The sequence below is a fragment of the Drosophila gunungcola genome, unplaced genomic scaffold (genome assembly GCF_025200985.1).
Source record: "Drosophila gunungcola strain Sukarami unplaced genomic scaffold, Dgunungcola_SK_2 000058F, whole genome shotgun sequence".
Taxonomy (NCBI): Eukaryota; Metazoa; Arthropoda; class Insecta; order Diptera; family Drosophilidae; genus Drosophila; species Drosophila gunungcola.
This window is the reverse complement of record NW_026453221.1, coordinates 95,786-109,995: the sequence shown is the minus strand read 5'-3', so window position 1 is coordinate 109,995 and position 14,210 is coordinate 95,786.

The following is a 14,210-nucleotide window of genomic DNA, read 5'->3' as shown; positions in this document are numbered from 1 at the left end:
CTTTCCTTACTTGACTCACTTTCATGAGCATTTATACTTAAAACAAGAACAAAACTCTTGTTTTTTTTTCTGAGTGTAGTTTGTATTTATCATATTTTTAAATCAACTCCCACGCTCAACCGGTTCAAGTACAGCGCCTGCGCTACCAGTTTAAATGTTATGTAATGTAAAACAAAAATTTTAGGGTCTTACTTAACATATTTTAAAATCAGCTCCCGATCTCAACAGATTCAACAACAGCCCAAGAGGTTAACCTTTTCAAACGACTATTTAATATTCGAGAATTTTACATTAGTTCACTCTTTTTCCGCCAGCGGAGACAATGAAAGTAAGAGTATATGCAACCGCCAAACGGCCAAAGCGCCGATCCCTTTGAAAAGTGTGATTACATATTACATTTAATTAATAGTGTGACATCTCGACAAGATCTCCACCGCTCTATACTCTATAGGATATTTGGGTTGAAGCCACCCAAGTAAACAGAACGCATCTACATACACACCACTATTCTGTCGCCATCACAATTGTAAACATCACCATGAACACATCAGATATTTCTGTGATCTTCGTTGATGACATCACTATGAAGTCAATTCACGATGTCGATTCTGTTGACGATGTTGATATGGATATTCTGCGCACATTTTATCGGGACATTACATCAACCCAAGAAATACCTGAGGACCTGCAAAACTTAGAATTGGATGAAAATCCTATCGGTATGATCTCCTAGGAGTATTTTGCGTCCCAATTACGACGTGTAGTATCCCAGAGGTAGGTGTTCACTAGATATTGTTAGTTTTCTAGCGTATAGACGGATCGGTGTTCGTGCACTTCTTGCATGGCTCGGTGCAAAGCTCGTCGGATATGGCGTGGGTCTTCCTTCTCATCTATATATCACACCCGTTCTACTACGAAAAGTTGTAAGTGCACTATCTGTACTTTAATGATTGGTCAAAATATTGTAGATATCGGACAACACAGACGGACCCTAAAGAATATATATTAGGAGAAGAATACCAGCAATGTGGGTGGCTTAGGTGTAGTTTGATCCCATTCTCTACCCTCCCGACCTAAGTGACAGTAGAAATTGCTTGCTGTTACCCCTCGGCAAACGCTTTATTGTAGATTAAATCATATTCGATATGGTTGACAACAGCATCGCTGTACTAGCATCTGACCGTATTTATACAAATTATTCGCTCATATTAAACGGTAACAAAATTCAAGATAATTTACATAAATTCTTCATATTCTTATTCTTTGTTCCTTTGTTTCTTTTCAGTTTCTGAACTTACATTCTAATAATTCATGTTATTCTTTTTCAATTTAACTTTTTAAATATATTTTGTTTAGACATTCTCTAATAATTAATGATTTTACTTGATAAATTTAATGAAGCTCTTGGTTATGCCCTTTCCTAACACATCCCGGTTAAATCAAATTATTTTTTTAGATATATATATGTATAGCTACTGTTGTCGTTAATAAAAAAACTTACGCACATATTTTCCGCTGCTGATTCGCTGGGCCCATCGAAGATGCAGGTGCTGTTTAGGACTCCTCAAAGAGCGTGGTTATTTTAATTTAAACGGGATTTTTAGTAGTGGCATCTGGCATTCACTTAATTTACATGCTAAATAAAAAGAAACAGCTAATAAGAAAAATGTCTAATTCTCAATAACAAAAAAAATAAAAGTTCAAGCTAAATCAAAACAATAAGACTTCTCTTATGGGCGATCGGTATCGCCGACGTCTGTCCGTGTAGGCGCTGTTTTGCAAGTATGCGTGCTTGCATCGGTTGTTCTCCGTAGAAGTGCTAATCCCTCTTCTCAAGTTCGCTGCGCCGGTCTCCTTTGGGTCTGTTTATTTCCGCCCAGAAATGGTATGATCCGCAGGTACTTCCGAAAGGCTGTTGTGCGGGTCTGCTGCCTTCTAGGTTAGGGCTCCACGTGTCGGTATGGGTTTCTCCAAGTTCCGGCCAGGTATCACTCGTGCTCTGCTCGTAGTTCTGTATGCGGCATTTACGAAGATCCGGTTGCAAGCGCTCAAACCTGCAGCAGCCTTAGCTGGGCTCTGCTGGTATGGGGGTTATGTTGTCACGTGTTGGTATATGTGGGCTGCAGCAACGCACAGATTTCCCAGTTTCGCAGCAAAATATCGGCCGGCCAGGCACGGTGATGTACAAATATGTATTTTGTTATAAAGATGTAAGCGCAACAGCGCCCGCGACGCGTGTGCTTTCTGGCCGGCCTCCGATGAACGTGCTCTACATACATGGACACATTGTGAGGTTCACTCGCATATTTCAATTAGCACAAATAATTACCCTTGTTTGAACGACTTTATTGTTTAAACAATAGGCTCTTTTCTTCTTGTAAGAGCTCGTGATCTATGTCCTCTCTGGCTTTTGGGGTACAGTTTATGCACGTGTCGATATTGCAAGTTGAAATTATTACTGCTGACCAAATACTTGTGGTTGCTTATCGTTCCCAAAATCAAGAGAGCGAGCATGTCTTCGCGTTGGTTCAGGCAGCGCGAATTGGAAACTTCTAGATCACAATAAACGGGACTTTTCCCAAACTCGCTCTTTTTTTTTTCCTTCTTTGCCTTTCGCACGCCGATAGAGAGCGAGAGAGAGAGAGATCTAAGTAGGTGTGTGTGTGCGTGTGCAATGCGACTCAGCAGGCATAACCGATTGGAAGTTTGGACGTCTTCTCTACATTCCTGCCTGAGCCTATCCGAATTGACATGCGGGATGCGTTTTGTTTATTGCTATTAACCCGAACCCTACACCGCCCTGATAGCCGCCAAGACCGATCGGTTCACACCGGTACACACCGGTACAACACCGAATCGGGTTAAGAAAGCTTTATAGTGGCCAGACTTAAACTGTGATCCGTTGTCCGTCAATATTGATTCCGGAACTCCGAAAGTGAAAAATACGTATTTTTCCAGGAAATCACATATTTTATCAGAGGTGAATTTTCGTAGTGGGTGTAAGAAATGAAATTTCGTGCAATGGTCGACTATTATTAATAGGCCGATATTGCCGCTCTTAGACCTAGGGTATGGGCCTAACAGGTCCATATACAGTTTTTGGAACGGTCGTTCTGAAGTAGTTGGATTACCCATTGGAGGTCTAAGAATTTGATTGGGACTCTTGGTGGACTTGCAAATGGAGCAGTTAGCTACATAGTCTCGAATCTGAGTCACCATGCCGGGCCAAAATAGATAGCGTTTCAACTTTTCAATCATTTTGGTCATCCCTATATGAGCGGAATCAGGAGCATCGTGAGCGCGATAAATAACATGTTCTCTTAATAATGTTGGAACCCAGAGTTTCCAGGACTCTGCGTCTTGGAGTGCATCCCCCTTAAATGACTCAGTTCGCTTGTACACAAACTTATCTACCACTTTTAGGTCGGGTAACCTAGCTTGATTTTCCTTTATGCGGTTGACAAACAAATCAATTACTGGTCCCGAGTCAGTGACTTCGCAAACGTTAGCTTCTTCGCATCTCGACAATGCGTCAGCCACTACGTTCTGTGACCCACTTCGGTGCTTAATCGTAAACGAAAATCTCTGCAATTGAATTGACCACCTTGCTAGGCGTCCTGACAGGTCTTTCTGCTTCATAAGCAACTGCAAGGAAGCATCTGTCACTACGCAAAACTCTTGCCCTTCTATATAGGCCCTAAACTTATTTATACCCTTGATAACGGCTAGCAACTCAAGTTCAGTAACGGAGTAATTTCGCTGTGCTTTTGACATTTTTTCTGAGATATATGCAACTGGAAATTCAACTCCGTCTTCATATTCTTGGGCCAATACACACCCAAGACCATAAAGACTTGCATCACAAAGCAAAACAAACTTTCTATTAAAATCTGGGGTTCTCAACACTGGGGATGACGTTAACTTCGACTTAAGTAAACTAAACGCCTCTTCTGCCTCGCGATTCCAGCTAAACCCTTTGTTTTTCTTAAGTAACTCAGTCAAAGGAACGGTGATAGAAGCGTAATTATCTACAAAACGCCTGTACCAGCCGGCAAGCCCAAGAAATTTACGGAGCTGCTTGACTGTGGTCGGAATTGGAAACTCGTTAATGGCACTAACCTTACTTGGATCGACTTTAAGCTGTCCGTGCCCTATGATGAACCCTAAGTACTTGATCTCGGTCATACAAAAATTTGATTTTGCTATGTTAATCGTTTAATTAGCATTTCGCAAATACCTAGCGATCTTTTCTAGCAATTTCATGTGTGACTCAAAATCATCGGACAAAATTAACAAATCATCTAAGTATACAAACACCCGAGTGCGCAGACTTGCTGGTATTACTAAGTCCATTAACCTGCAGAGTGTTTGCGCGGCGTTACAAAGCCCGAAGGGCATTACTTTGTACTGATACAAAGGCCTATTGGGAATCGTAAACGCAGTGCACTGCCTTGACTTTTCCTCGAGCGGGATCTGCCAGAACGCGTGCTTCATGTCAAGTCCGGTGATGTAACGCGCTGGTGGCAGTCTGCTTAGGATTCCGTCTACGTGAGGGAGAGGATAAGCATCCTTTACAGTCAGCTTATTCACTTCTCTCGAATCTAAACATAACCGAACCTTTTCTCCTCGTTTAACTAGTACACAGTTGCTGCTCCAAGGGCTTCGGGATTCCTCTATCACGTCTAATGCTAACATGTTTTCTATTTCTGCAAACATAACTTTCTCCTTTGCAGGTGAGATCGGCCAGTGACGCTGCTTTACCGGCTTCGCCCCGCCATCATCGATGGAATGTTCTAGCATCTGCGTCCGCCCTAATTCCTCCGACTCGTAAGAAGGGAGTTGTCTTATTACTGCTTCTAACCTTGTTCGTTGTTCTATTGAAAGGGAATGTACTTTCGGGATATCAACCACATCGTCTTCTCGCCCTACATCGAGTTCGCTAACCGACCCAATTTCTTTCGTTATTTTGTTCAGCAATCCGAAATCACGCCAGAAATCAATACCAAGATAAATATCTTGCTTGAGCTCGGGTATGACGAAGAACTCAACTACATTAGTGCGATTACGATATGTGATGTCCAAAATAAGTCTGCCCACGACTGAACACGATGCATCATTAGCTGTCTTAATTTGACCTGAACATTTACGCATCCTCGGATGCTGAGATAAATCTTTCGCAGCGTTGCCCCCGATACAACAAATTGTCGCACCGGAGTCCAGCAAGGCTACGTAACGCTTATCGGATATATCTATTTCGGTATATAAACGGTTATCGGAGTTAAGGAAAACTGCTGCGACCAACCTTTTCCGGCTATGTCGTACCGTTTTCCAAAATTGTCGTACTCGTGAAGTTGAACGTCCGGGTTTCTGAGAAACGCTACAGCTGCTAATGTCTCCAAAATTCTCTGTCTAGCTGCTGTATATTGTGCTTCTCTAACGTGGTAAGGTTTGAGATGATTAGGTCGTGTGTTCAGATCCGAACTTTCAATTGGATCGGTCTGCGTACCAGAGTCTGATTTTAATTTTTCGGATGCGTCGAGTGGTTTTTGGCGGACACATCCCGTTGGTGGTTTTCCGATGGGTTACATCTTTGACAATTTGGCTTCTTGGTGTTTTTGGCACCGCATCCAAAGCAAAATATACTGATTGACTCAAGACAGTCGTCAAAGCGATGCCCAATCTTGTCGCAGTTCCAGCATCTCATTTCTCTACGCTGCAAAGCTGAAACTTCATCTAGCACTGTGTCCTCAGAATCTGGATCAAGTTCAGAAACATTCGGACGCGCGGAAAAATTATTCCTTCCTCGCTGCTGTCTATTCTGTTTACAAAACTGCTCGTGCGTTCGAATCTCTTTTCTTAAGCTAGCTAAGGAGTCGATATTTAAGTGCATTAACTCGTACCTAAGAGAGGGTTTCGAGTGTCGAATAAGAAGTTGGACCAGAGACTGTTCCGAGATTGGGGTGCTCAACCGCGCCACATTTGATATTCCTCAAATGGTTCCCTATCTGTCTGACGCCTGTTTTTAATTGATTCCCATATATCTAAGTCTGTATCTATGTCCCTAAACTTTTCCCTAAATTCTTTGCAAAACTCATTCCAAGTTACCTTTTCACTGGCCTTGTGGTATTTCCAGTACCACTCGCTAGCCCTGCCTATAAAAAATAGGTGCAGATGGTCGCATAATAGCTGATGATCACCATTTAAATTCTGTTGTGCCAAAGCATTAACTCTGTACAAAAAGTCTTCCGTTTGCAATCCATCTTTGGCCCCGTCAATTTTATGTGCCAACTCTGAATAATACTAGGTACTTTTTCCGGCTGAACCGAATTGGGGAATCTGCCTGATATCCTACTAAGCTGCTGATTTACCGGACTGATGTTTGTGCTAACGTTAGGCGAATTCTGCTCCTCCGCTGGCTGTGATTGACCAGCTGTGATCCCTGAGTTCTCAGTATTATCGTTGACCCGTCTTCCGCTGGGGAACTGTCCATTGTAGCCTACTTGCATGTTCGGCAACTGTGTCTGAATAAAAACTGTCAGGTCGTGCATAAGTTTTTCCTGTTGGGTCTGCATTGCCGCTTGCATTGCCCTTCCTATCTCTTCCAAACTCTCTGATTTCGAAGATTCCAATATGGAATCGGTACTCGCGGTTCTGTCTAGTTGTTGTCCTGCATTAAGAGGTAGCTGTGATCTAGTAACAATGGTTCTGGGTTGCACAGTATTCCTGCCTCTTCGCGAGTTGACTCTACCTCGGCCTCGGCCTCGATTCACGATTTGGTTACTACTGCCTTCGCCAGGATCGATTTCAGACGGCGCACCTGCAGCGTGTGATCTTTGCTCTGCGTCTGTCAACTCAGCTAACAAATTATTATTTGATATCGATAACTGTTGCACAGTACACATGTTATTACACGTTGGGCAAGTATTTGTTACTTGCAAGGGATCCGTGATGCATTGACGGTGGAATTTATGATTACTTGGAGAAACTGCTTTCAGGTCCTCCACATTTAATGGTCGAGCGCATAAAATGCAAACCGTTGTGTCATCATTTGACCCGGCTGCTAAGTTCTCCGTACTGTGATGAAGTGGCATTTTCCACAAAATGTTATATAGTTTTTATGTTTTTCAAAATTGGTCTTTGCTTTCCAACGAGCCGTTTATCAATTCTCTCGAACATGCTTGGTATTATCTCCTAAAAATATTCTATACTAATATTTTCTTGATGGATATGGCTTCCGGGATTCGTCTTCGCTGCACTGGTCAAGTATCGAAGTTCCTCCGATGACTTGCTACTCCTGAGTACGCGTACTGTGCCCTGACGCCAGGTGAACTAAACAATTTCAACGAAACTAGTTTTCTACGATTGGTTCGCCTTGGTCGATGATACCATAATGACTTGATTTTCAATCGCAGTTCCAAAATACGAATTTCCGAATTCGCTTCCCTCTAATATCGAATCAAAACTTTAGTCTACCGGATTAATTTCTGACTTAATTATTAACCCTGTGAATAAGATCGTTCCGGTCGCCTCAATCCGTAAGGACTCGAATTGCAGTCGCTATTCCAGGCAACTACTTTATAAAACAGTTATGGCTAACCTCAAATACAAAAATAGGTTTCTGCGGATTTAAATATTTAAAAGATTTCAAATTATTAAAACTTCAAAAGCTAATTGGAAGAATAATTGAGCAATATTGATGGCTAGTACCTCCTGAAGATCCTGCACATAACTTGCGATTGCGGCTCCTAGGACTTGTATACTACCTGAGTGTTTAATTTCTCTTTAATTTCTCAAAGCGGTTATCGGTTTCTAGCCCCACGTTTTGGGCGCCATTTTCTGTAGTATCCCAGAGGTAGGTGTTCACTAGATATTGTTAGTTTTCTAGCGTATAGACGGATTGGTGTTCGTGCACTTCTTGCATGGCTCGGTGCAAAGCTCGTCAGATATGGCGTGGGTCTTCCTCCTCATCTATATATCACACCCGTTCTACTACGAAAAGTTGTAAGTGCACTATCTGTACTTTAATGATTGGTCAAAATATTGTAGATATCGGACGACACAGACGGACCCTAAAGAATATATATTAGGAGAAGAATACCAGCAATGTGGGTGGCTTAGGTGTAGTTTGCCCCCATTCTCTACCCTCCCGACCTTAGTGACAGTAGAAATTGCTTGCTGTTACCCCTCGGCAAACGCTTTATTGTAGATTAAATCATATTCGATAAGGTTGACAACAGCATCGCTGTACTAGCATCTGACCGTATTTATACAAATTATTCGCTCATATTAAACGGTAGCAAAATTCAAGATAATTTACATAAATTCTTCATATTCATTCTTTGTTCCTTTGTTTCTTTTCAGTTTCTGAACTTACATTCTAATAATTCATGTTATTCTTTTTTCAATTTAACTTCTTAAATATATTTTGTTTAGACATTCTCTAATAATTAATGATTTTACTTGATAAATTTAATGAAGCTCTTGGTTATGCCCTTTCCTAACACATCCCGGTTAAATCAAATTATTTTTTTAGATATATATATGTATAGCTACTGTTGTTGTTAATAAAAAAACTTACGCTCATATTTTCCGCTGCCGATTCGCTGGGCCCATCAAAGATTCAGGTGCTGTTTAGGACTCCTCAAAGAGCGTGGTTATTTTAATTTAAACGGGATTATTAGTAGTGGCATCTGGCATTCACTTAATTTACATGCTAAATAAAAAGAAACAGCTAATAAGAAACATGTCTAATTCTCAATAACAAAAAAAAATAAAATCTCAAGCTAAATCAAAACAATAAGAATTCTCTTATGGGCGATCGGTATCGCCGACGTCTGTCCGTGTAGGCGCTGTTTTGCAAGTATGCGTGCTTGCATCGGTTGTTCTCCGTAGAAGTGCTAATCCCTCTTCTCTAGTTCGCTGCGCCGGTCTCCTTTGGGCCTGTTTATTTCCGACCAGAAATGGTCCGCAGGCTAGGGCTCCACGTGTCGGTATGGGTTTCTTCAAGTTCCGGCCAGGTATCACTTGTGCTCCGCTCGTAGTACTGTATGCGGCATTTACGAAGATCCGGTTGCAAGCGCTCAAACCTGCAGCAGCCTTAGCTGGGCTCTGCTGGTATGGGGGTTATGTTGTCACGTGTTGGTATATGTCGGCTGCAGCAACGCACAGATTTCCCAGTTTCGCAGCAAAATATCGGCCGGCCAGGCACGGTGATGTACAAATATGTATTTTGTTATAAAGATGTAAGCGCAACAGCGCCCGCGACGAGCGCGTGTGCTTTCTGGCCGGCCTCCGATGAACGTGCTTTACATACATGGACACATTGTGAGGTTTTATGGGCGATCGGTATCGCCGACGTCTGTCCGTAAAGGCGCTGTTTTGCAAGTATGCGTGCTTGCATCGGTTGTTCTCCGTAGAAGTGCTAATCCCTCTTCTCAAGTTCGCTGCGCCGGTCTCCTTTGGGCCTGTTTATTTCCGCCCAGAAATGGTATGATCCGCAGGTACTTCCGAATGGCTGTTGTGCGGGTCTGCTGCCTTCTAGGCTAGGGCTCCATGTGTCGTTATGGGTTTCTCCAAGTTCCGGCCAGGTATCACTCGTGCTCCGCTCGTAGTTCTGTATGCGGCATTTACGAAGATCCGGTTGCAAGCGCTCAAACCTGCAGCAGCCTTAGCTGGGCTCTGCTGGTATGGGGGTTATGTTGTCACGTGTTGGTATATGTGGGCTGCAGCAACGCACAGATTTCCCAGTTTCGCAGCAAAATATCGGCCGGCCAGGCACGGTGATGTACAAATATGTATTATGTTATAAAGATGTAAGCGCAACAGCGCCCGCGACGATGAACGTGCTTTACATACATGGACACATTGTGAGGTTCACTCGCATATTTCAATTAGCACAAATAATTACCCTTGTTTGAACGACTTTATTGTTTTAACAATAGGCGCTTTTCTTCTTGTAAGAGAGCGTGATCTATGTCCTCTCTGGCTTTTGGGGTATAGTTTATGCACGTGTCGATATTGCAAGTTAAATTATTACTGCTGACCAAATACTTGTGGTTGCTTATCGTTCCTAAAATCAAGTGAGCGAGCATCTCTTCGCGTTGGTTCAGGCAGCGCGAATTGGAAACTTCTAGATCACAATAAACGGGACTTTTCCCAAACTCGCTCTTTTTTTTTTCCTTCTTTGCCTTACGATGACAGCGTATTTGAAGGAGTGGAAGATGCTGAGCCAAATCCTTATTTAGATTTATTTAATGATAGTTGGAATCAAGAACTTATAAACCATAAAAATAAATAAATAAATCATAGAAAGTCAATATTTAAAAATCTTTTATTTATTTTAAATATCTTGGAATACTTCGAATTTAACTAGAACTTTGCAACCAATAAGAAAAATAAACAAAATATTAAAAAATATTATAGTATATATTTATATACTACTTTCGTTGTAAATAAGGTCTTCGAGAGTAGAAGTAAATTAGTACACACCAGAAAATAATCAATTCCTACAAACGCACTTCAAAATGGTATGTTTATTTAAATGTTTATATAATTTCATATGATAATTAACTTGATTTTTCAGGACTTCATATCAACCCTAAATCAGTTAAGACCTCTGATTGGTTATACAAAAATTAAAATCTATGTATTGGATTTGAGTATAAAATCATTGTATAATAAAGAAAACACCATATGGAAATAAAATAGCTCTTTATTTAACAGACAAGGACAACGAGCATATATGGGTTTTTCTACCAAAAAATTATATAAACAAGTTTTCCACTAAGAACAGATTCAGTCCTGCAAAAATTTAAATAAATAAAGTAAATAGTGAGAATTTTCTCATATAAGCCCACAAGATTCTCTTTTAAACATTAGTCTGGTTCTCAATCCAAACAAAAATGCTGGCTAAACATATTCAGTTGTTTTTTGATTTAGTTTGAGGATATGATTTTCGAGGAGAACGTTGCTAGACTGGGTTGCAAGACGAACCCCTTAATATTATGTTAAAATATTATAAGTTGAATCAGAGACTGTATAGAACCAAAACAAAAAATAATCTTAATTGATTTTCATAGAAAAATGTTGAATATTATATTAAATACTTTACGTGTTTTAACCAGACAACAAATAATAATGCAATTTAATTTCACTTTTTGACGTCACTTTGTATTTCTTGTATGCGCACTAACTGTCAGAAACCAACTTACTTTCGGGGAGAGAATCAGCGTGGAACAAAATGATCATGGAACTTGGAATCGAACTATTACATACACATTTAACTGTGTGAATTTTGTTATTTTCAACACGCCACTTCAAAGTTACATTATCCTCCGAAACAAGCGTGCGCATTAACTTTTCTTATTTTTTTTTCATTTTTCTGGGAGTAAATATTTCATCCAGCATTTACTGCAATGAAATGGGGAAACCCAGTAAAACCCATCCAGATCTTAATACATTAGATTCATATTCATCTTACTTGCTATACAAAAATATGTTTTCCAAATTATTTTCAATACAATTCCTTTATTTTTTTTCTTTTGTGGTCTTGGAGTCTTTAATCAGTTAGACAGTCCCAGTTCGACACTCATGGTGATGAATTTAGCTGCCGGCAATGGTTTGGTTAAAATGTCAGCCAATTGAAAGCCTGTGGGAATATAAACAAATTAGTTTATTTTAAATCTGTTCTCTTCTAAAATGATGTATTTGATGTCAATGTGTTTTGTTCTCTTGTGGCAAGTAGGATTGTTGGCAATACTTATACAACCGTGGTTGTCTTAATGTATAGTTATTGGACCTTCTAAATCAAGTTTATTTTCATTTACTAAAGACTTCAGAAACAATGCTTCTCTAACAACTTCAAATAGGGCCATGTGATATGCTTCGGTCGACAAAGCAGCTGCAGACTTCTGTTTCATAGTACACCACGATATTAGACAATTTTCAAACATTTTAAATAATATACAGTAGTACTTCCCTGCCCAATCTGAATCAACATATCCCACAAGGATATTGTCGTACCTTAAAGATTTTTCAAAAATGAGCGTGTACCTCAATACTCGCTTAAGTCATTGCTATAATTCTTTATTATTGTTATTTGTATATCGACTTAAAATGCTTATTGATGTTCTCAAATCCGGACGTGTACACACGTGTACATGGTGCATCACAAGATTGTTCAGATTGCAAAGCCTCGTAGTTTAGTTTGCTTGGGAGAGGTGTGCAAGCAGGATTACAGTCTATCATATTATATTATTTTAAAACATTGTTAATATATACTGATTGGCTAAAATGTAACTCCCCATCTATTCTGTCAACTTTTATACCTATAAAATATCGTATTTCAAGCAGGATTACAGTCTATCATATTAAATTTTTTTAAAACATTGTTAATTATACTGATTTACTTAGATGTAACTCCCCATCTATTCTGTCAACTTTTATACCTATAAGTCAGTTTTAAATTTATTTTTCTGGTATGATTTAAAATTAGACATTGTATCAGGAGTTTTAGTAGACATTACTACATATTCTACGTATAATAAAATATATGTTTTGAGATATATCCCCTTTATTAAGAATATATATGCAACAATCAACAACTAAATTTTCAAATCCGACTTCTTTTAATACTTTTTCAAATATCTCAAACCAGCACCTTGCTGCCATTCGACCCCGAAGTTGCCTGTGAGCAATTTCAAAAGTTTAACGGCTATCGGTAGTCGGTGCTTTTGTTTTTGTCTGCTTATTCTTCGAGATAACGGTGCTTTGATGTGTATACTTAGAATGTAAGCAAAAAAATTCTAGTTTGCGCATCATTTGACGAAATTATTTGGAATGTGCTGGACGTGCCTCGCGTAAAAAGTGATTGTTGTATTGTGAGGTATATTGAAAAGAAAGTGATTTACTTTTTAATTACGCATTAAAAGTTGAAGAATGTGAGTGAAATTTGTTAATAAATGAATTCTTTAATGCATGTTGTAGTTCAATCTAATTGATTTCTATTAAAAAACAGCTGAGGAATTTTCAAAGTAATAAAGTTGCTTGTGAGCAACCTTGGGCCATTGCACCACCAAAATATGAGACCAAAAGAAAAAGGTTTATCAAATGATGATATTGAGAGAATTGTCAACTTCGATTGGGATGTCTCCAGTGACGAAGAAAGTGGTGATGAAATGGAAGACATCTCTGGAATGTTGGAGAATAATTTAAAAAGTATATTGGAAAGGGGAGAATCAATAGAATTTGAGCATATTGAAAATTTGATTGATGAAAAAAGCATTCAAGAAAATAGTGTTGTGGCTGATAATTGCTTTGAAAAAGTTGATCCCAAAACACTTAAGTGGAGAAATAGGCCATTTCAAGCTCCAGGGAGTATTTGGGAAGAAGATAGTAATCGCCAAATCGATGAAGTGAAGACCCCTGTAGAGTATTTCTGCAGCTTTTTGACAATAATGTTATTGATTTAATTACAAATCAAACTAATTTGTATGGGTTGCAAGAGCACGGCATAGAGCTGCAATGTACTGGAGATCAAATAAAAAGGTATATCGGAATTTTATTGTACTTGGGTGTCATAAAAGTACCTCAATTTAAAATGGCTTGGTCAAAAGAATACAAGCTTTCTGCTATATCGGATGCAATGCCACGAGGAAAGTTTGAAAAAATCAAACAATGTTTACATTTCAACGATAATACAAAACAACTAAAAAAAGGTGATTTGAACTATGATAAACTGTACAAAATACGCCCTTTACTTGACATTCTCAAAAAAAGTTTTGGTAAACTACCCCAAGAAGAACATCAAAGCGTTGATGAGCAAATCATTGCGTACAAAGGTATTCAGATTTAAATTTTATTAAAATTTAATTTTAATTTTAATTCAATTTTAATTTTTTGTCAGGCCAATCGTCTTATAAGCAATACAACCCAGCTAAGCCTCACAAATGGGGTTTAAAAATGTTTACGCGCGCTGGAACATCTGGATTAGTTTATGACTTCACACTGTATGTTGGCGAAGGCACTTGCCCAAACTTTGGATTGGGAATATCTTCAGATGTGGTATTATACTTATCAAAAGGTCTTCCCAAAGGCAAACCTTTCAAGCTGTATTTTGACAATTGGTTTACGTCAGTTAGTCTCTTGGTTGCATTGAAGGAAAATGGCATATTTGCAACCGGAACTATCCGCAAAAACCGCATAAGCAGCTG